Source organism: Schistocerca americana, chromosome 3, assembly GCF_021461395.2.
Source record: "Schistocerca americana isolate TAMUIC-IGC-003095 chromosome 3, iqSchAmer2.1, whole genome shotgun sequence".
In the NCBI taxonomy this organism is placed as follows: domain Eukaryota; kingdom Metazoa; phylum Arthropoda; class Insecta; order Orthoptera; family Acrididae; genus Schistocerca; species Schistocerca americana.
Window position 1 is genome coordinate 483,031,768 of NC_060121.1, and position 25,444 is coordinate 483,057,211.

The 25,444-nt window shown below is 39.6% G+C and overlaps 1 protein-coding gene across 3 annotated transcripts in view; it reads left to right on the forward strand.

The window, feature by feature from the left end:
* Positions 1–25,444, forward strand: part of LOC124605816 (RING finger protein nhl-1) — a 286,175-nt gene that overhangs the window by 53,850 nt on the left and 206,881 nt on the right. The gene's annotated exons all lie outside the window — the stretch shown is intronic.

A 25,444-nucleotide genomic window follows, 5' to 3' on the forward strand; every position in this document is an offset into this window, starting at 1 on the left:
ATGAACAGCGGCCATGTGGAGCACCTGCTGTAATGTGTTTGTCTTGTAGTGCATACATTTGCTTTCGATTCTTGGAGACTCTGCTGTAAGGAGTTGTACGCAGTCGGAATACGTTGTCTTGGGGAAACCATTTGATTATTAGGATTATTTGCTTGTTTCATTGTCATCCATAATTCCATTTTGTTTGTACATATAATAGACACCATTATGGCGCTTTATTTTTGTACAAGGTCCTCTATCCCTTACAAGTATATGGCTGTTTAATTCAACAACTAATTTTGATAGGATTACCATCATCTGCAGGAACATAGTTAAGTCACAGCTTACGAGCCAGGGTATATGAGAGCAATGGCTCACCATAGGTAGACATTGGCACTCGGTTACGTTAGACCAGATGCTGATGATGCTGTCGAGACTAGGAACTGAATAAAATAAAATAATTTATTGGTTACGGGAAGTCATATCTTACTGTTTCAGAATATATCGCAGCATCTCATCGGTTTCCAGACTGATTAGATAATATCCATATATGATGTTGAAGTCCGAGCTAACCATATCTGATGTCCCTTTATTAAAAAATTGCTAATTTATAAGCTGCGACATGCGATTATTCATTCACAATATAAATATATTTTATTGGCAGATTACCTTTGTTCTAAACTAATTACACAAGCTTTATGCCATTGGTGTTAGGACATCATTTCGAGACGACGTTTACTCAGGAGAGACTGCCTGAAACGAAAATAGAATCGACTTCGCGTGTGTCTACGTAAGCCGTGCTGTCCTCCGGCTACCACTTCCTACACGTACCAATGTAGTCACGCAATGATACCTGACTTGGAATTTGCGTTGTGACGTAAGAAACTTGGCACGATAAAAGCAGGCTGTTTGACGATCTTACTACGGGAAACAAATGCCCTGATACGCCTTATGCCTCTAATAATCTCTTTGTCGACGCGACGTTAATCTAATCTCATGACGTATGTTGAACAAGCGCAGGCCCACCAATATTATAACTCTGATAACGTGTATGGCTACGTTTATTCTGAAACACTGCAAGTGATGTGTAAATTACAACGTGATGAATGCAGTTGTTTGCTTTCATCATCATTCCTAAGTACGACTAAATCGTTTACGTGTTACTTAAGAGTTTGGAAATTGTGATGATTTGCTGATTCTTTTGCAGTGGCTCAAAAAATAGGGGGAAACAGGAAGGGCCTATGCTGCAATAAATAAGCAAGGCAAAAATCGTTGGACAGGACAACGCGAGAAGGACTATTCTTCCTTTGCCTGAATTGGTTCATCATTTATCAACGAGACATAGTGTATTTCTTGTAATCTAAACTTAGACACATTTTTGTGCTGAAAATGATCAAAATTATGAACAGCATCCATTTTTTAAGAGCTTGGAATTATAAACGACATTTAATGTTCTACATCTTACCATAGCCTTTATATCTTCTATATCATTCCTGTCTTCTCGAGAGAAACTTATCTCGACGGTAGTAGTTCTCTAAATTTTGATTTCTGTTCTGAAGATTTTTGTAACTCCGCAAATACAGGAATAATAAAATGACAATATGACAGATAAGCTTCTAAATACACACATCAAAAAAGTTTTGCATCATGCCGGTTCTCAGAACTCCTGAAGACAGACGTTGACTGTGGATATTGTATCACAGACACAGTCCCTTTGACTGTTCGGAGATGTCACTAAACCCGGCCAAAGATGTAAACAACCATGCATGAGCAGCGCCTATTAGACAGAGGGAGTACGAAAGTCGATCAGTTCTAGTCATTCCCACAGGAAGGAGGTACACGACTCGTGTTGTCTGTAGTTCAACCATGCTTAGACGGTCAATAACGAGGTTCGACAGCTTCCACCTTGTTACTTTGTTATAGGTTCAAAATGGTTGATATGGTTCTGAGCACTATGGGACTTAACATCTGAGGTTATCAGTCCCCTAGAACTTAGAACCACTTAAACCTAACTAACCTAAGGACATCGCACACATCCATGCCCGAGGCAGGATTCGAACCTGCGGCCGTAGCACTCTCGCGGTTCCGGACTGAAACGCCTAGAACCGCACGGCCACCGCGTCCGGCACTTTGTTCTAGGAAGGGCACTTAATGAGGGAAGTAGAGGGGGGGAAACAAATGCCCTGCACATCTCAGAGGTGTTTATTGCTTGTAGTGAACCAAAGCTATGAAGGATGCACAGAGAGACGAACTGTCGATGATATGCCTCGCTCCTGCCGCCCAAGGGCTACTACTACAGTGGCTGACCGCTACCTACGGATTATGGCTCGAAGGAATCCTGACAGCAACGCCACTACGTTGACTATGTTGGATAATGCTTTTCGTGCAGCCACAGGACGTCGCGTTACGACTCAAACGGTAGGCAACAAGCTGCATGATGCGCAACTTCACTCTCGACGTCCATCGCAGGCTCCATCTTTGCAACGACGACACCACGCAGCGTGATGTAGATGGGCCCAACAACATGCCGAATGGACCGCTCACGAGGAACATCACCTTCTCTTCTCCGATGAGTGTCGTATATGCCTTCAACCACACAATCGTTGGTGACGTGTTTGGAGGAAACCCGGTCAGGCTGAACGCCTTAGACACACTGTCCAGCGGGTGCAGCAAGGTGGAGGCTCCCTGATGTTATGGAGTGGCATTATGTGGGGCCGACATACGCCGCTGGTGGTTATGGGAGGCGCCGTAACGGATGTACGACACGTGAATGTCACCCCCGATCGATAGTGCAACCATATCGGCAGCGTATTGGAGAGGCATTCGTCTTCATGGACTACAATTCGCGCCCCCATCGTGCACATCTTGTGAATGAATTCATTCAGGATGAGGACATCGCTCGACTAAGTGGCCAGTATGTTCTCCAGACATGAACCCTATCGAACATGCCTGTGATAGATTGAAAAGGGCTGTTTGTGGACGAAGTGACCCAGCGAGCACTCTGAGGGATCTACGCCGAATCGCTGTTGAGGAGTGGGACAATCTGGACCAATACTGCCTTGATGAACTTGTGGATAGTATATCACGACGAACACAGGCATGCATCAGTGCAAGAGGACTTGCTAGTGGGTATCAGAAGTATCGGTGTGTACAGCAATCTGGACCACCACCTCTGAAGTTCTAGCTGTATGGTGGTACAACATGCAATGTTTGACTTTCATGAGCAATAAAAAGGATGGAAATGATGTTTATGTTGATCTCCATTCCAATTTTCTGTACAGGTTCCGGAACTCCCGGAACCGAGGTGATGCAAAACTGTTTTGATGTGTGTAGAAATGCGCGCTCCCTTTTTCGCACGTAAGTTAATATTCTTCGTAAACTGCAGATTAATCAATTTTTCGTTTAATTGGACCATTCATTACGGACCATTACATTTACTTATTCACAAACGATGTAAATATATCATTTTTAGGGTTCTAAGAATCAAGTACGCCTATTTACACACATGAAACACTAATTATTTCTACGTCTAAATACATCCTTAATTCATTTTTCTTTTTACCTCTTACATTGAAGCCATTATTAAGTACGTATCTCACAACTGAAATATCGTCGGCAGATAATGTATCCTCTGTTGATGTTAAATAGGGCAAATGATGTTATTTTTAAGATGTAAGTTCATAAATTAATTTGACGTCCTTGGAACATATTCTTAAAGTTACGTGATCGAATATTTTTCTGACAAATCTGTGGACGCACCCCAGTCTGGCGATCTCGTTGTCATATGCCTCAATTGTTTTCATCACTTTTCGTTTCTTTACTGAAAATGGTCGTCCGCATGATCCAAACGGCCATTAGAATTTCGTACATACGCCATAACTGGTAGGAAAATCATGTGATGACTAACATTTACCAGTTGCATAAATGATTATTAACATTTAACAGTGTAATTTACACTGGCGTATAAAGACACATCTCTTTTTAACGTGTTACCAAACCTCGAAAAGTACTTGGCTGACTTACTTCAATTTTTTACGTAATACTTAATAAATATTCGTAAGGACATAAGCTATATATTTTCTCTTTGTCTAGGTTTTCATTAGAGTAACGTGAAGTTAATCTGTCGAGATTCCCATACAAAGACAAAATGGTGTTAGCAAAAGTTTTTGACCGATTTATTTCAAATTTTTACGTGACACTTTAATACACTTTCAGACCTCAGGTGGAAAAGTGATTCAGCTGCCTCTACCAACGTCGTTCTATGCCACCCGCAACGTTAAATCTGACCTTCAAAAACCACGTGCAAGATGTTCATGTTCTCTCCCTCGCTGCCCGTGAACTATTAGCACTATTAAAAAAATTAACGATACAATTCCATTGTAGGTTATGATTCGAGTTATTCGAGAAAGACGCACAAAAATGACCCCGCACTCTTGCCTCACCAGTCAGGATTTCTAGTATGTGATGTAAAGTAAATTGTTTAACTTACGGTCCCAAGTTGCTGAATCAGAGTACTGAACTAAACACTTTAATTGGTCCTCCCTTCGAGAACTGATACAACTAAGAATATATTCAGAGGTGATTAGGCTTCAGCACGTTTTTCTCATACGTGAGTAAAGTATATGGACTGCTACCAGCCATTGTAGTTACCGCGTTGTCTCTTGGAACCTTCGTGAACAACCATCTCCTCCTACTTCACACTCACAGAGAGAAGGGAGGCAGATGGTTTGACGGCGGTGTTTGTAGTACCGTCCGGTATTAAAACTGACATGAGCTATGGTGATCTTAAATTTTGTATTTACATTTTCTTCGCTACCCAGTATTTCACTGTTGTCTTCGACGCGGAACGAGGCAGTAATTTTGCTTTGGATCGAAAATACGGTATACAGTAGATTATTTCTGTTGTTTGTGTAACGATATTTTGTAAACTTAGTGGTTTTTTTTTGCCTTATCCCTGTCTTACGGAGTCGGCATATTATTCTGGATTTGGCATTGTTAGTGGCCAATCCTTGCCTCCCCCCCCCCCCCCCCCCTTTCCCACTCTAGGACAGAATCTGTGTACCCCATCTGTCGTCTGTCCGCGTCAAGTGCTGTTCCATTTGAAAGTGTTAGAATATTTTTGAGATGTTTGCAAATCATATAACTGTGAGGGACGTGGTATCAACCCGGTATTCACATAGTCAGATGTGAGAAACCGCCTAAAAACCGCATCCAGCCTGGCCAACACACCGTCCCCCGTCGTTAATACGCCGAGCGGATTTGATCTGAGGCTGACGGGTCTCCCCGAATCCAGGAAGCGACGTGCTGTCCATGACTTAGGCATATTTTCTGAATGCTCTTGTCAAATAGCTAGGGTCGGGAATTTGTTGAGTTTCCCTTGTATACAGCAGAGCTGTTTGTGATTTGCCTTTGATGTCAGTTGACTTACTTAATTCGGTTTTCAATTAGTGATTGTTTGTTAGCATTCAGTGAACTAAAGAAATTTTAATGGGTTTTATAAAGTGAAAAATAATTCAGTGTAGGAAATAATTTCCGTCTAGGAAACGAAACAAATGCGTTTCATAATCATAAAAATTAATGGTGAAACCTTCAGCTGTCCTTTATTTTGCACAATTCGTTACTAGTTTCGGTCAATGATCGTTATCAAGCTTAGCTGGCATAAACGGCAGGAAAGTTTTACTATAATTTGAACACAAGTAATTTGCTCTTTTGAGCCCACCATAGCACATAAAATTTTTTCGCAATAATAACTGTGTACAATACCGAAAAATTGTGAAAATTTTTTTACAAACTATAGTGGGCTCAGAAGAGCAAATTACTTTTGTTCAAATTATGGTATAACTTTCCTGCCATTCATGCCAGCTGAGCTTGATAATGGTCACTGACCGAAACTGGTAGCGAGTTGTGCAAAATAAAGGACAGCTGAAGGTTTCACCACGAATTTTAACAACTGTTTGGTGGCTGAATATCCCCATCTGTTAACATACATACGTTTCAGAACCAACTGAACGTACATCTGAAAACCATAACAATGTATCGAGAAGAAATTTGGAAGTCATACTACAATTAACAAACCATTGAGTACTGGCGATTGATGGATCGAAAAATACTGAGTGTATAATGAGTGCCTCTTGTTCAAGTGCCACATATGGAAAAGCTATATACTAACAAATGGTGACTAAAGCTGGCCTATAATCGATATGCACTCAACGAAAACAAGGTAAACGATGGAAGGTTACTATTAGTCGATCTGAAGACATGCCCTAAAATTATTTGCTGCTTGTAACGACATTAAAATTGTTGTTTTCATGTTTGACTGGTGTTCAGTGAAGGCATCAAGGAAAGAATAGAAGCTATTAATAGGCTTAAGTTTGATTCTTGTGAAAACACAGTGCCCATTCTGAAAGTGTTAGATGTTTATTGCATCATAAATTTTCAGTGATCAGGAATTTCTATTCAGGATCAAGTCAAGGAAACCAGATAAAGAGAAGAGATGTGAAAGATACAGAAAAGAAGAAGGAACAAAAGTGCAGCTCTGCTTAATTTTAGAGGTATTTTAAAAAGCGTTTCAGATCTTGTTTCTAGATTTCCTGTTACGTTCACTTTCAAGTACATGTAGAAAATTTTCTACTACGCCCTTAGACTTACCTACAAATTTTATGTATCAATAAATTTAAATGTACCACCAAACTATAAACGGTTATTCCTCATACGAGAACACAGATGAAAACATTGTCCCATAAGTTCTTCAGCTAAAAAACTGCTAAACTTACGAAGCTGTAGCACCTGTCATTTTTGAGGAATAGTTAAACTACAAAAATCCTCGTAACCAACAAAATTATTGGTTCCGTGCCTTTATTTTTGTGTAAGTTGTTCTCTGTTCTGTTATGAATTGTTTTGCAAAGTTTATCGAAGTTATTTCTAAGACTAGAGTTTCATGATGAAATTCTGAACTCCGCATTTCGGCATTCCCTCTTAAGAGTTTATACGTAATACGCCCTGCGAAGAGGTTACTATAGACCGAGATAGATTGTAAGCAAAATTTGGAATCTGTGTGAAGGTTCGCCTGGTAGATCTGCACTTTACGTCCTTGCTGGCATACAGTCTAAAATCGTTGATAAGAACCATTCTTACATCAGGTTATTCCAGTGGTTGAAAACCGTTCTAGAATGGCAAGCTAATGCTATTTTACACCGCCCCATCATATCTACCGCAGTGACCAAGGGTAACACGCATAAACAGTCCCAATTGAACTGCTGGTCATTTATTAGGAATCATGAAACCAAATATACACTGAAGGAATTCCGTAATCTGTCCAACGATGCGGACCAATTTCAAATGACATACTATTGTATTCCTAGAAAAACTGTTTGTTCATATTTAAAATGTTTTAGAAACCTAGAAGTACAGTATTTACTTGAGAACTGTTGTCTACACTGTTCTTAGCTTCATGTAAGACATAATAACTTACGCTTACTTTCATACATGTGTTACTCTTTCTTTTTATTCCAATATTACATGCATTATTATCTTTTTCCTTCTAATATAACCTGAACGCTCCGTTTCTAGTTTAGATGTTCTTTACAAAGGTATAGTTTCGTGTAAAGAAAGACTTTAACAAAAATTGTTCAGGTAAGTTTTTCCGTTTCACCTTCTACGATAGTGGAAACGTTTCACAAAACTGCTCAGACATACGGTGAACTTCACGTTCTTGACAATCTGTTTTAATTATCAGTACATCGCGCTATTGCTTCCTGGAGCTCACACAACTAGGCGGCCATGGTAACGTTCTGTGCCTGTGGTATGTAAAATGTCTTAGCTAATGGGAGACACGAACGATTATTTTAGTAATGGAGAGGTTTACTTCCTTTTTTTGGCATAAATGAGTCAATAGTAATATACAACTGCTGAAGAAAATCACGAGGAACAAAATAGAACATCTCATGTTTAAACACAGGACTTCCGAATGCAGTTTGAACGTGTATAAAATGTCATTTTGCTCCAAATAATTATTACACACAACAGGGTGCTGATTTGTAAAATATTACCTGAGTATATTATACTGATGTTACCAAACCTTACGTCGCTACGGAATGTGAAAAATAGAATACAGTCAAAACCTCAAAACATATGGAAAATTTACACACTTTTTTTCTCTTCGGTAACTTTCATTATGAAAGTTTGTTCGACCTGTCTCAAAGGGCGTTGTCGTCTTCAGTCGCCTACGTTTTCAATACTTGCCCAACTTCTGCATCTATAACATGATGGTGAAGCGATTTCTTTGCTTTAAACTACACTCTTAGCACACTGCTGTTGTAACGAGCATTCCAGACAACAAGTAAGCGCTTCAAGGAAATGGGAACCACTGTGAATGCTGTACTATGAACATATGGGACCTAAAACTGATAGCATGCTGTCGAAATACGTTGTGATAAACTATTGTTTTTTTATAAAACTAACCGAAGCCGAAACATGTTTTCTAACTTATGCTAGATATTCGCGGACCTCTTTCACTTCAGTCAGAACACGAATAAATTTAGGGTAACGGATACGACCGATGCACTGCGCGTTTCGCTAATACAAAAATAGATTATTCGTGTGTCACACAAGAGCATAACATACTGAACACGCCAAACGGTTGTGTAGTGTTAAGTCGAAAGGGCAGCTAGTCGTAGAAAAACACGTCATGTCAACAAAAAACACAACTTCCAATTGATGAAAGAAATTCTACGACGCAGTTTTACAGAAGAAAATATATCAGAAACTCCACACATAAAAACAATGACACTACCATCGTTAACACAAGAGCAAGACAGATCTCGTAGAAGATCTTTCCGTTGCCCTTCCCTAATGGATGTAAGAGGCACGTGCAAAAAATCGGCAGCTGTCGGTTCCTGGGACAATATAGCGCGGCGAAGTTTCACGCGTGATGAAACAAGTTAGCAGAGTGGTAAGACGATGGATCCTTGCTGCGGGGTAACATGTTTCGCATTTCTGCCGAGTAGCGTGTCTTAACTTCGCTTAGATGACACTGTAACAATCGTATATCAAACAAAGGATGAAAATGATATAGACTAAAAGAGAAAATAAAATGAAGAGCTGGGTTGAGTTTATAGCCAGTGCACAGCTGTTTGATTTCGAGAGACGTGCAAATATCGTCGCTTGATTCTGTCGGGCATTACAAACAGTGAAGTTTCTAGCTTTCGGTATGGTAAAATCTTCATTGACAGGTTGTAACGTGACATATTTAGCCATTCTGTTTCGTCAATACATGCAATAAAGTCGTATTTTCGTCCTTGCAGAAGACAATAAGAGAGTTCACAAACAACTTTGCACAAAGGCGCGTATGCGGATGTCGTTTACCATTCCGAAAACAATAACATAATTACAGGGAGAGAGCTCAATTATCTTCAGATGGATCACGCTGCGATTCATTTAAGCTCATTTGGAACAATAATGCTAACGTTCGTAGTTCATGGTGTTCATGGTACGTGAGTTTCTTGGCATGAAAATATTCCCCTTCGTCATAGAGTACCTGGTTGTCACTCTGGTTATCCGCAGACTGAAGGTGGAATTTTCGTTTACTGTTCATGTCCCCCTGTCTCCTCACTTATCACAACCGCTCACATCTGTCCCTACATGTATCATTACCACATAAGTAGCGTACACAAATCACTGAAGATCGCTTCCTCCTCTACACGAAACTGTTTATGTTGGAGGCCGTCCACTGTGTGTAATTGCCTCCACTTTCTTCACTTTCAAGAACACGCGAAATCCGAAACTCTTTGCAGAAATAACATCAATTACTTAACGCTGTACCTGTGTTCATCTTAAACTGCTATTAATCATCTGTTACCGAAAATGTTATAGACTTATGCCCATATTTTTTTCCTTCTCTTATTTGCACCTCTCCTACTATTTATACGGTAATCTGTATTTTTCCGGTATTTCTGATAATACCCTAATTCAAAATACGATTGACTTGATATGAGAGCCCCACATCTAGCTCCGTTAGAGAACTGAAAAAATAAGTGCAGTTCAGACAAGATGAGAGCAGAACCTTTTGAAATAAATTGCTACAGAAGGATGCTGAAGGTTAGACGGGTAGATCAGATAACTAATCAGAAGTTGCTAAAATGAACTGGTGAAAGAGGAAATTCTTGATAGTGCATATCGTGAAACATCAAAAAATTTTCAGTTTGGTAATGGAGGAAAGTGTGAAAGGTATAAAACACCAGAGGAAGACCTAGGGACGAAGACAGTAAGGAGCTTCAAACGGATAAAGGATGCAGTAGTTCCCAGAATGAGATTTTCACTCTGCAGCGGAGTGTGCACTGATATGAAACTTCCTGGCAGATTAAAACTGTCGTCCTGACCGAGACTGGAACTCGGGACCTTTGCCTTTCGCCGGCAAGTGCTCTACCAACTAAGCTACCCATGCACGACTACGCCCCGTCCTCACAGCTTTGAAGTTTGGAAAGTAGGAAACGAGGTACTGGCGGAAGTAAAGCTGTGAGGAGGGGGCGTGAGTCGTGCCTGGGTAGCTCAGTTGCTAGAGCACTTGTCCGCGAAAGGCAAAGGTCCCGAGTCCGAGTCTCCGTCCGGCACACAGATTTAGTCTGACAGGAAGTTTCGATGAAGTAGTTATTCGGGGGTGAAAAGATTTTCTCAGGACAGACTAGCCTGGAAAGCTGCATCAAACCAGTCTTCGTACTGAAGACCGCAAGAACAACAACAACAACAACAACAAACAAGAGATCGTGGAAAAACAAGTGGAAACGTTTTACAGCTCAGGTCGTATCGAACAATCGGAGACTACGTATACTACTACACAAGGTGAAAATATCGAATATATGGTAGACAGTATATCACGTTTTGCCTGATATGAGAAAAGTAGTTATTTCCGAACATACAGCTTCATCGGTGGCGTGAGTTTAAAGAACTTGAGTACGGCGTTTTGCTTTAGTTTTATACGTAGAAGAAAGCTCGCCATTTGATTAATGACACTTCTATGAGGAAATGGCGGAGCAAGAAAGAATTGTTGCTCTGCATCAAATTCAGATCATGTGAGTCTTATGTTAAACAGAAACGAAAATTTGTAATCTCATACAAATCCATTGCTCTGCAGCGCATAAAAAATATTTGCAAAATCATCAAAAGAGATGAAAGTAGAGAACTAACTATTATATTAAGAGAAGTTACAGGCGCATGAACAAAAGTGAGAATGAGTAAACACAAGAAAGTACAGTACTACCCACAATTTCTTTTTCTTCACGCAAGCTCTAACTGACATGCATTTGGATGATAAATCAAATCACCCTTACCATCGATTCTCCCCAAATCCTAGCCTGAACAGCGCCTCAGCCATTAGTATATAGGTTTAAATATAAACACATTTCTGAAGAGAGGTGTCGTTCACTGATAAAACAAGACATGAAGCAAAGAGAAATGCGTCTCCACTTTGGATAACGTTAATACATACAGTCTTCTGTCCGTTTTCAAAATGACTCAGCTGAATATCTGAACAAACTGAGCTAGTATTTACTCCCTAAGATATCATCGTCAGGTGCACTTTGTCTTTGCAGAACATAAATACGCACTCTTTGCATTAATTTATAAGATCTCAGTTAGTGTTGGGATGTCAGGAACACCCTCCCTCTCCACCCCTAGTGAGACACAAGTCCAGAGAAAATTTCCTCCATGCCCCCAGCGCTCTTCATATAGCGTCGACCAAAGAACGAGTAAGACCAGGGATCATTCTAGATGTCCATCTGCTAGTCAATTCCCGGAGCGGCGAGCCTGGAAGGCACTAGATCCATTGGGAAATCGCGCCGGAAAATCCAAAGGTATATCAAGTTACTCTTAATAGAGATTTTCCACTGTCAATTTCTGCACACTATCTCTGTAAAAAATAATATTTTCCCAATCAGTTTTACTCTCTCTCTCACTCTCTCTCTCCCTCTCTCTCTTTCTCTCTCTCTGTCTCTCTCTCTCTCTCTCTCTCTTTCATTTGTTTTGGGGTTGATAGTGTTTTATAAGATTTATTCTGGTACGGTCACAAAAGCTTTACCAAGACTTAAATAAGGCTGCATACCCAGCTCCACTTATCAACAGCACCTAATGTTAAGAAGCCGACAACAACTGCGTCTGTAGTTTTGCCAGACACATAAGTTGCAACCGGTTCTTACATGCAAAAGAGTTACTGCTGTTGTTGCTGCTTCTTTTGCAAGCGAGGAGCATAAATTCGTTGTACCCGACATTTACAGACCATTCTGTTACCCGTAGAATACCGTTTGCCAACCAGCATCACTCTGGAACTGTACGCTGGCTTTCACCACAATAGAGCACTCAGATTAGTTAACAAATCGATTGGCTAATTCTAGTTCGCGTAGTCCACGTTTTCGTACCCTATTCTACATCTGTAGCACCGGACACATTATTTCGCCTGATGACACCTATTCTCAACTAAAGGAGGGATAATCAAGATTTTTTTTTCTTCATCTGTGTCCACATCTGTAGCTATGCCTGTACGCTGCAAACTACAGTGAGGTGCATGGCAGAGGGTGCTTCCTGTTACAGCTTCTTCCCATTCCATTCTCGTTTGGAGCTCGGGAAAAAAGAGTGCTTAAATGTCCTGTATTCACAGTCCCTACGGAAGCGATACTTTGACAGTTGTTGTATATTTCTAGATTCCGCATTTACTGCTGGTTCAAATCAAATGGCTCTGAGCACTATGGGACTTAACATCTGAGGTCATCAGTCCCCTAGAACTTAGAACTACCTAAACCTAACTAACCTGAGGACATCACACATCCATGCCCGAGGCAGGATTCGAACCTGCGACCGTAGCACTTACTGCTGGTTCGCGAATTTCTTTGAAGCACGCTTTCGGATTATAGTTGGAGTCTAATTCTAGTTACAGAACAATAAAAGAAAAACTTTTAGCAGCTTGTGGTGGTTATTTACGACAAAACAGTGGATACTGATTTGGATGGCGCGGAGAGGAACAACCATCAATTTGAATATCTACGTGTGGGCGTCGAGTTTCCTCAGGAAGCGCAGTTGGTAGCATATTGCTTCTGAATGGCAGCATGCCGAGAATGAGTCGCGGTCCGCCACACTTTTTTTACACATTCAGACGCTGTGTTTACTTCGCTAATAAGAGGTAAAACGTCGTCTCTGGCCTTAAGTTTTCTGGTACGGGAACTGGAGCAGAACAAGATTAAGAATAATATCGATAGTCAATCCAGCTTTAATTTATTGCGTAGTTTCGTCCACCAGACGTGAGAGATCTGTGGAAATTGCAGTATATAAACACAGTATTGGATAAAGTTATACATGAAAACTCGACTTACGCTACGGTATCTTATATTCATTGCCCTGGTGGCAACACGTTAGAAATTTAAATAATCACTTGACACCACTGCCAACAAAAAGTATTGTGAGATGGATCTGCAAAGTTTACTTGTAAGCTCATTGGCCGTGTGCACGAGCACGGATCACACCTGGAGAAATTACAAAATGGTTCAAATGGCTCTGAGCACTATGGGACTTAACATCTGAGGTCATCAGTCCCCTAGAACTTAGAACTACGTAAAACTAAGTAACCTAAGGACATCACCCACATCCATGCCCGAGGCAGGCTTCGAACCTGCGACCTTATCAGTCGCGCGGTTGCTGACTGAAGCGCCTAGAACAGTTCGTCCACAGCGGCCTGCCGAAAAATTACATCTCACTGCATAAGTAAGAGCCGTGTCGACATAAACAAAGACGGAAGTTGTTACATTCCTTGAACCATGTTCACGCTCGACTACGTATGTACGTATTCAAGCTAATAAAACTATCAACAGTCGTTATAAGCTCTTATCGATCCACTTACATCTTTTGTTAGTGTGCTTCGATAGATTTTAGACACCTTACTTAAATCTTAGGAGCATTCACATATCTAATATAACTGTAACGTCGAATAATACAAGTTAACGTCTATATAAGCTATGATCATAATGCTTTTGATCTATTTTTACGTACGAAGCGATATTTGACCACGAAACTATACGGTTCCTCCTGCCACAGTTTAATATTTTACCATATTTTAATCAGACAAGAGTACACATAGTAGGGTACTTCTGTTAGTCACTTTCCCACAGAAACAACTATGGAATTAGAATAAAACTAACTACTCAAAGACTTTGACAAAAACTGCAACTGGGATAGGCACGAGACTGTAATGTGTGTTGCGTGTTTCTTTTTTTTTTAATATGATCGTGCTAGCTTCTACAGATACATTTTAGAACGGAGCGGAAACAAGGCTCCCTACAAATTACGCAACGAATTTTTGTCCAAATTTTCATAGCCAGACGAAAAGTGAGACAAGGACAAAAGGGATATCAAATCGATCTGTGTGTGGTCTAGTTTGGCAAAGCAACGTTTAATTGCTTGAAAGTAATCAGGGGAGTTAAGAAAAACTTAATTTGTGTTTTGACGGTTAACTGAAATATTTCACGAATAGCTGCTGTAAACGATAGATGAATAGTAAAACTTCTCTATTTTTCTTGATCCACACGATCTTCATAATAATAGAACTTTGGTCGATTTCTAACATATGGTATTTCAATTATTCTGAACGAACTATGGAAATTAAAAGTTTGAAAAAAATGGTCCAATGTTTTGTGAAATGATTTGTCTAAACGAAAGAATTAAAATAAATTAGACAAACATTTGACGGAACTTTGAATTATGTTCGGCATCATTCACAGTAATTTAGGTGCCGATGGAGGATCAAATTTCAATGTTTAACTTATATTCCAAGAACTTGAAAGAGTACTAGAGTATCTTCGTCTTGCGGAATTTTACTCAGTGGTCTCTTGGCGTCGTCCCTTTACATCACTAAAGTATGAGCGCCTCAGCATCATTCGAAGGCATGTCAAATGTTTCTCTAATCAGCGGTGGCCGTGCGGTTCTAGGCACTCCGGTCCGGAGCCGCGCTGCTGCTACGGTCGCAGGTTCGAATCTTGCCTCGGGCATGGGTGTGTGTGATGTCCTTAGGTTAGTTAGGTTTAAGTAGTTCTAAGTTCTAGGGGACTAATGACCACAGCAGTTGAGTCCGATAGTGCTCAGAGCCATTTGAACCATTTTTTCTCTAATCATTTTCATTTCTCAGCTGTAGGCAAACCATGTCACAAAACATTTCACGGTTTCTTTCTCAAATTCTTTCCTTCAGTGTGAACGCGGTCCATGTGATGTAACAACTTCCCTGTTTGTATATGTCGACATGGTTCTTACATTTTCTGCGAGATGTGATAACTTTCCTGGCTGTGCTTTAGATCATATAACCGGGCAATGAGCTTACAGTATACTTTGCAGATTCAACTCACATCACTTTTTGGTGCCGAGTGGTACCTCAAATTGCGACCATGGCAATGGAAGTAAATTACCTTGTTTTAAGAGGGATTTTAGTAATTATCTATGTGTTTGAGGGTAAACTGAAATATTTCACGAACAGCTGCTGCTAGCTATGTAAATGAAGTGTTAACAGAACACCGGTAGATTTTTTAAATATATAACATTTCAGGAGATTACTGTAGTTTCCACGTACATGAGGATGTTTGAGTCTCATTAGCGAAACTAGTCAAAAAAGCGAATAATACGCGATCTGTTGCGGTATATCTGTACACAACGATAGCCCCGTTTCCCAAAGGCTGTTAAGGAAACAAGGAAATTTGTTGATACTGTTGAGGTAGTGTTTTCAAGCCAAAGGGTTTGATGGCAGATATACTCCAAGTGGTAGAGTCATTGTTTATGGTCGCCTTAATTATTAATTCCCGCTAGCCATCATAATCTGCATTTAGTTTTGGCACTGCATATTTATTAGACGTGTTGCCTGCATAAATGTTTTTAAAAATTGCTTCACCTAACAGATAAAATATTGAGTCATTCAAAGAAGGTAGAAGATTATAAAAGATTCGATGATTCAAAAGCAGCGGATCATATCCCTCACATTATATATAATACTGAAGTCAGTTAAAATTCTATTAGCAAAATAAATGATTATTGTCCCACCGAATCTTAAAATATTCTGAAGTGATACTGACCAAATCAGCCAGGCACCAAGTGCCTGATCAGCAGAAGAACAGTGTTCCTATTTAAAAGGCAACTGGACAGTAAATGAAGAACGAATCTTAACGTAAATTACTATGCCACACAAAATAACGGTGCCACTAAAGATAAATGTTACTCAATAAATTTTCTCCACTTAGGTCAAAATTAGTTACTCGACATATTCTAAGACTCTCAGACATTATATTTCATGCAAAGCGCCACGTCATATTATCAACGGTTCAACTCTGGTTTCCGATAAAAAATACTCAACTGACACTACCAGTGGAATCGCTGCGGTCTCTCTTTCTTAGGCTTCGCCTGGCGCGTAAAACGCTACATCATCAATCACGCATTGCCACCAGTGATGCCATTGCCACGGATCACACCATAAATTACACCAGATAGATGATCAGTTTCTACACCGCTTATCGCAGTTTTAACAGTGACTAACACCTAGTGGGATGTTTCATGTCTGCCTTTCATACGTGTACTGGACAGAACTGCAATTAAATCAGTTCCTAGTGACCGATTCATTCATATGTAATTTTAGCAGCACTCTTAGCTATATTAAACCGATGTTGACAATTATAAGACGATGAAATTATGTATTCCAAAATCTGGCCGACAAGTACCTACACTAATTTTAGAAACCACAAATTCGTCTTATATTTCTGCATGTGATAATTATTGCTCTTTTTCTGAACTCCAAAATGCCACGGTTAGCTATTACCTCTGCAATATACGTCATAGAAAATGCTCGACGAAACAGCTCCATCGACGATTTTAAGTTGTAATGGAACATTATATAATCACTGATTCTCACCTACAGAAAACTAGAATAGCTACTGCTTTCTTTCTGCAAGTATATACAGGAGTAAATTTCAAAGGTCTGTGTCACCACGGATAAGAGCACAGGTAAGTAACACTGATATAAACAAATAACAGAGGGATAAATGACTTTTACAAGTACATCTTAATTCACCACGAACAGTTTGTTGTCTATCTGATCTACGTATTTCAAAGGTTGGCAATTGTAAATTCTTTTTCTTAGTAATCGTCTAATGTAAGTAATAAATAAGTGATATCAGTTGTTTATTTGTTCCGCGAAGTTTAACGCTACCTGTACCAAACTTTCTTCACGGAGTTGTCACTGAAAAAAGTTACCTGCTCAATCCGCAGAAGCTATGTCGTTAAGTTTGTACCATATTGCCAGTCTTATTCTCAATATAGCTCTACAATCAAATGGTAGACGACGCTTAAAACTTTGATAGAAAATTAAAGGAAATATTTCAAAATTATTTGGGCATTAACAATAAGAAAAATTACCCACTAAAATACAAATGGGACTACTCAGAAAAATTAAGTCTCCGCATTGTTAACGACTCATACATAATATAAGCGGGCAAGTTACATTCTGCATTTAGTTGATTTTAACAAAAACCAACAAAATAAAAACTTTTTATCTTACATCAATTGTAATTTTTTTACAGGATAGGCTGGAAATTATTATTCTTTCCAGCAAATCGTATCGTTTACATATATAATGTGAGTTGAGAGCATTTACAAAATAAGGATAAACAGTCTTGCTGTCTACGGAAATGAAGATGCTTTGTCGACTGTTCTGTCTCGGAACCCAAGAAACGCGTTGGAAACACACTTTCTGGGATTCCCTGGTAGCTGCGGCAAACACAATACGGCCTCCCTCAACCCATTAATGTGTGATGTGCACAGTGAAGAGTCCCAAGGGAATCGCGATACATTTATGAGTAGCTCTGAGAGCTCTTCTCCTCGAGGGACTTTGGTTTCCAATGATACCGGAAGTGCTAATGTGAGATTCACTTGCTCTTCCCACAGACTTTTAGATTCGGTAATTAACCTGCGTGCCATATCAGACAAACTGTGGCTTTTATCGTACTTCAACGTTCACATCTACGAAAATTCTCATCAGTTTGGTAGTGACTAAGCAGTTGCCAATACGTTTTACCATAATGCATTTACTATCTTTGCGATACGTCAATAAATGGTCTGTCATTACAAGCTAGTCATGCATTTAACCACTAGGTATCCTTTGAACCTAGACCATCGCTTCGCACCGTTCTCTTAAGAACAGTGCTGCAATTTCATCGAAAATTTGTACTTACGTCACATTCGTCTCATCTAAGCTACTTAAAAATACGTAGAGTTAAATACGTTTCGGCAAATACGTGATGTTTCATTAAAATGTGACTCAAACACTTCCCTTAACCCACTAAATACGTTTACTCGAATACGTCACCGAGGAACCCTTATAATACTCTAAACCAGACATTAGAAAACGAACTGCGAACTAAAAATGATTTGTGTTCCTTTTTCATCTGACTTCTTTCCGAATGGAGAAAGCTTTCACAAGCAGTATCTTGCATCAGATCAATGATAGATGAGTTACTCTACAAGGGGTTTTACTGAAGAAACGTTTCTGACGTTCGATGTGACATAAGGATGATACGAAAAGTTTCACTTTTACTCACCAAGACGGGAACTTTTACCTTTTTTTCCTTTGGAATACGAATCCAGTATGTTAATTATGCCAAATAGCTCGGTATTTCTCTAACAATAAGTATTCCCATGAACACATTTAACAATCGAAACGATACGGTTTTTCTAGCTGCTTAACTAAAGCAGTAACATCGGGCCTTTTTTATTATATTAATCAGGACAATATGTTTGAAAACATTAAAACGGTATTGGATCTTTGTTTATTCAACATATCAGTTGTCAATTTCTTAAAAAATGTTGTACTTCGTTTCGACTTCAATTCTATATCATTTTTTATGTGCACCTCCAACAGTCACGAACGGTAATTGAGTCTTCTTCCGCGTGTTTTTCATCGAGCATCTTCTGGTCGAAGTTACTTATCCCTTTTTGCGAAATATCACAGACATTCCATGCATCAATACTTAACGAAAAATCTGTTTACGTATTTTATCCATCCTTCTTCTTTCGTTTCGTCAATGATGCCCGTAAGTTCAATTTTTATCATTGTTAGATCGTAAAAACTGTTATATTCCTCAGAAGGGCTTGATCGATTTGGTTGATTTCTTTTGTGTGTTCGTTGTTGTCAGGACAAGGTTTGTATGTAAGAAATTTTTTTTGAAAATTCAACGGAGAAGTCAGATATTAACATGAGCTGCAGCATGTATGAGATGTCATCAATTAAGAACGTTTCAACTCGACAGATTTGGTTGATTTTTGTCTTTGTTGTGTTCTTAAGTGTCAGGGCAACGTTTGTATTAAAGGAAATTTTTGTAAAATCCACCGGCAAAGTTGGAAATTAAAATCAATTTTGAAAGATCATCAGTTGAGAATGGCTCGACCGATGTGGTTGAATTTTTTTCGTAATTGTGGATAGTAATGGTATTTTTGGTATGAAACAGAAAATTTAAAAAAATGCCTTCAGTTTCACAGTTCTGCTGTTGCATGTTTATATATTAAAAAAAATAAGTTTGACAGTTATATATACAATACATAAATATGTTACCGAAAATCTGTAAGAGTTCTTAACAGTTTTACTACAGATTTTTCCGTGATACTAATGAAAGTTCTGACTGACAGAAGGCGTAAATTTTTGTAACATTACATATATAAACAACAAATGTAACATATAAAGTGGGATATGTTGTTACCAAAAACCTCGAAAATATCTTGGCAGATTTACTTCAAATTTTGACACGATGCTCTATTGAACATTGAGGCGGAAATGCACATAGAGAGGGGCGATGAGGAGATGGACAGAGAGTGGTGGGGGAGAAGGTTATGCACAGAGAGATGGAGGGACTAGGAGATGTGCGGAGAGAGAGGGAGGGATGGGATAGTGGGCAGAGAGGGAGGGGGGTAAGGAATTTAAGATTTATAAGCAGTTCCCATGCATACTCAGCAATTACGAAGCACTGCTAGGTTCGCTAGCTATGTAATGAAGTTTACTGCAGTTACGTTGGGTAACAGCTGCACGGCCAGACGTTCAGTTAGAATAGGAACCTTCATACAGGCCTACGAAATAAAAATAAACTACATCACAACTAGGTATTCAAAAACGATACCTAAGAAAAGAAGACTACGAGAAGCCGTATCTTTGTTCTTAAGGCTACATTATAGTTTTGTGTGTATCGTCATTCGCCTGAGGCTCTAAGCCACTCAGTGACAGAGTTTACTTCGTTGCTCTTGAATAGGCAGGAAAAGATGGAGGAGGAGTGCTCTATATCAACTTAATTTTCGTAATTTAACTTTTGTATTCACACAACTTTTTTATAGTGCTGTAAAATGTTCAAGTGTTACTCATTAGCTACCTGTATGGGATAAAAAGCATTCAAAATAATATATAGCGTTTCGCCACATACATAAATGTTGCTGCCAAAGTCGCTATCATTTTATTTACAAACACAAACAGCGAAACAGTCCACATCGGCATCACGCCACAACGAAACCATTGCCGTAGAAGAAGTAATCAGACATGAACTCTGTAGATATTATCTGTGTTCATGTGCAACGCAAGTAGCAATGTATATGTGTATTATATGCTGAGTCACACTCCCAAGCAACGTCACCAGCGAGATTTGTTGATGCTGACAATACTTCATATAGTTACTGACTGTGATTTGAATGAATACGTGATATGATACAAGTGATGAAATCCAGCGAAAAAAAAAATCAATGGAAAAATAACGTTCATAAAATGTAAAAAGTTCATAAAAATGACGTAAGCCGTATGCTTAGCAGAATGGTCGATGTATCCTAAAGAAAAGTGTCAAAACATACAAGTCGTTTCTATGAAATTCCTCTTCTTTACTAAATAATTTGTCAGGTTCTTTCTTCACCATGAGCTAAATTTCACTTCTCTAGAGTTGCCCTTTTAGGTTCGGTGGACGTTTCTAAATTGTTGTTTATGTTATCCGCAAAATGCGTGCTTAATATGGAGAGTATTGTGTAACTGAAGTACATGGGAACAGTTACCAAAACTGCAAAAAGAATCCAAAACACTTTGCAACTATTTTTACAGGAATCTTTGTATAGCTCTTTGCAGGTAGTAGGGCAGACGAGAAAGGTCATTGAGAACAGTTTAACTGGACAGTGATGTGTGATAACGAGTATAAAATGAAACAGAGAAACGGTGCTCAACAAAGAATCATTCGAAAGACCATTTCGGAGTGAACGGTGGATGTCACACCTGCAAATAATGGCAGAGCTATGAGAAACTCAGAGAAAATTTATAATCGTGTCCTTAAAATTCAAGTAAGGATTCTCGAGTCTGCTGTTTTTCACTTAACTAGAATCAACCACAGTCAAAACTGGCAGTGCCACAGAAGAAAAACACAACGAAGGACTTACTAAAAGCCTGTCACCGAGTGAGTTGGCAAAGTGGCTAGCAAACTACACCCTTCATTCGAAAGGACGACAGTTCAAATCCGCGTACGGCAGTGCAGATATAGGTTTTCCTTGATTTCCTTAAATCGTACTAGCAAATGCCTCGACGGTCCGTTAAAAGGGAACGGACTATTTCCTTCCTCACCCTTGAAACAATCCGAGCTTTTCCTCCGACTCTGATGACCAAGTTGTCGACGTGGGACGTTAAATTCTAATCACCCTTCCACCCTTAATGATTTCTTGCCCTTCATTTTTCCTTTTCCTACGTTGTCAAGTTAAATGAGCATCTATCTTAACTAATAAAGGGTTTTATTCAGTTACAAAATCTCCAGTCTCTGCACATAATGAGTTTGCCGATAAACATCTTTTCCTGTACGCCATGCCTTTCGTTTACCTACTTAAAAGATCTTCTTGAAGTTTTTCGAAATTGTGGTTTCTTTGCGACGCTCACGTGATTATCATTGACGAGACACAGCTTTTGTTTGGTATTCAACCCAGACTAAATCTACAGTAATATGTCAAATTGTGGGCTCGGTTTTCATTTAAGTCTGCTTCCCCCGTAGAGGTACGCAGATTACAAATAGAGTAAAATAAAGAATTTTTTCGTACATAAACTAGAAGCCTTAAAATTTGGTTATCATTTCCATTTATATAGGATAATCCCGTGACACAAATCACCGAAAATCATTCTGATAACTCTGGCAATGGACTACATGTACCAGTATGTTGTTGTTATGACTGAAGGTTAGGCAACGTTCAGAGGATGTAGCATGGACCAAAATAAGAAAAAAAGTCTACTAAGCATGAGGCCTGAATGCATACCTTGAGCACTGTCTTCGATATTATGAAAAACATATCATGTAAGGTTCTTAAACAGATTCGTACATTAGAAAAATTTATCTGCACGAATTTTAGATTTCGAATGTAATTCTTTTCTATCGTGATTGATCTACATACAAGTCACAAAAGTAACGGGATAGCGATATGCACAAATACAGCAGCGGTAGTAATGCGTATACTGAAAATAAAGGGGCAGTACATTGGCGGTGCTGTCATTTGTACTTACGTGATTCATGTTAAAAGGTTTCCAACGTGATTATTCAAAAATGGTTCAAATGGCTCTGAGCACTATGGCACTCAACTTCTGAGGTCATTAGTCCCCTAGAACTTAGAACTAGTTAAACCTAACTAACCTAAGGACATCACACACATCCATGCCCGAGGCAGGATTCGAACCTGCGACCGTAGCGGTCTCGCGGTTCCAGACTGCAGCGCCTAGAACCGCACGGCCACTTAAGGCCGGCCAACGTGATTATTGCCACACAACAGGAATTAATAGACTGAAAGCGGAATGGTAGCTGGAGCTATACGCATGGCATTCCATTTCGGAAATAGTTTGCGAATTCAATATTCCGAGATCCACAATGTCAACAGTATGCCGAGAATACTAAATTTCAAGCATTACGTCTCACCACGGATAACGCTGTGGCCGACGGCCTTCAGTTAACGACAGAGAGCAGTGGCGATTGTGTAGATTTGTCAGTGCTAGTAGACAAGCCACACTGCGTGAATTAACCGTAAAAATCAATGTGGGATGTACGACGAAAGTATCGGTTAGAACAGTGCGGCAAAATTTGGCGTTAATGGGCTACGGCAACCTTTGCTAACAGCGCGACATCGCCTGCAACGCCTGTCCTGCGCTCATGACCATATACAGGGTGTTACAAAAAGGTACGGCCAAACTTTCAGGAAACATTCCTCACACACAAATAAACAAAAGATGTTATGTGGACATGTGTCCGGAAACGCTTAATTTCCATGTTAGAGCTCATTTTAGTTTCGTCAGTATGTACTGTACAACGTGATGAAATTGTAAATTTTCACAGTCAACATGTGTGGGCTGACGAGAATCCGCAGGCAATTGTGCAATCACGTCACCAACACAGATTTTCCGTGAACGTTTGGGCAGACATTGTTGGTGATGTCTTGATTGGGCCCCATGTTCTTCCACCTACGCTCAATGGAGCACGTTATCATGATTTCATACGGGATACTCTACCTGTGCTGCTAGAACATTTGCCTTTACAAGTACGACACAACAAGTGGTTCATGCACGATGGAGCTCCTGCACATTTCAGTCGAAGTGTTCGTACGCTTCTCAACAACAGATTCGGTGACCGATGGATTGGTAGAGGCGGACCAATTCCATGGCCTCCACGCTCTCCTGACCTCAACCCTCTTCACTTTCATTTATGGGGGCATTTGAAAGCTCTTGTCTACGCAACCCCGGTACCAAATGTAGAGACTCTTCGTGCTCGTATTGTGGACGTCTGTGATACAATACGCCACTCTCCAGGGCTGCATGAGCGCATCAGGGATTCCATGCGACGGAGGGTGGATGCATGTATCCTCGCTAACGGAGGACATTTTGAACATTTCCTGTAACAAAGTGTTTGAAGTCACGCTGGTACGTTCTGTTGCTGTGTGTTTCCATTTCATGATTAATGTGATTTCAAGAGAAGTAATAAAATGAGCTCTAACATGGAAAGTAAGCGTTTCCGGACACATGTCCACATAACATATTTTCTTTCTTTGTGCGTGAGGAATGTATCCTGAAAGTTTGGCCGTACCTTTTTGTAACACCCTGTAGACTGGACGCTAGACGACTGGAAAACTGTGGCCTGATCAGTTGAGTCCAGATTTCAGTTGTTGAGAGCTGATTGTGGTGTTCAAGTATGGCGCAGAACCCACGTAGACATGGACCCAAGTTTTCAACAAGGCACTGTGCAACCTGGTGGCGGCTTCATGGTGGTGTCGGCTGTGTTTGCGTGGAATGGACTGGGTCCTCTGATCCAACTGAACCGATCGTTGACTGTAACTGGTTTTGTTCGGCTACTTGGAGATCATTTTTAGCCACTCACGGACTTCGAGTTCTCAGACAACGATGGGAGTTTTATGGATGACAATGCGCCATGTCACCGACCCACAGTCGTTCATGATTAGTTTACAGAAGGTTCTGGACAGTTCTAACGTATGATTTTGTCATCCAGATCGCTCGACATGAATCCCAACGAAAATTTTCAGAACATTATCGAGAGGCCAGTTCGTGAACTAAACCTTGCAGTGGCAACACTGTCGCAATATGGACGGCTATAGCGACTTGTTGGGTCCATGCGACGTCGAATTGCTGCACTACACCGGGCAAAAGGAGGTCCATAAGATGTTAGGAAGTATACCATGACTTTTGTCACCTCGTTAATCAATATGAAATGCTGATTCTAAACTTACTTTTTCTTTCCATGACGTTAGATTTTTTTGTAAAATAAGATCTCATATTTTAAAGATTTATGTGATCGAAGAGCAAATATTGAAATAAAAATTTTAATCAGTGTTCGTATTTTTATAATTAGAGTTTTATTATTTAGGCATACGCTAAAAATATTAGAAAGCAGAATTATGATTGCTCTATTGTATTCAATATTCAATTTTCTCATTCTTTTTTTAATTTTCTTTCTTTACTATCCCTCTTCTAGATCTAACAAAAGTCGGCAATCATACTTTTATCATGTTTCTTGGTACGTGTCCACCTCCTTAATTTCCTGGTGGACCCATTCACGTTGTTTTCACTATAACGTCCCCAGGTTCCTGGACAGCAGTCAATATCTGACTGTATTAAGTGGAATTTTACAAGTTAACTTCTTGAAATTTTCCAGCATCTTTTTAATAAAGTTATTGTAAATTGCATGTTTTCTCATGTCCTGGAAATTTTTAACCAATAGACTTGAAGGCACCATGCATATTTTCTATTAGTACTCAATTTGTTCTCAAATTTGTGAACCTTTATCAGGATTCAATTTTTCTTGACAGATAAAAGGAAGTTTCATTCAAAGGTACATAAAGCAGGATGCACCTTGTGGAAGAGGTATTACAAACTGATTCATTAGGCCCAATTTGATATATAGTGGTAAAT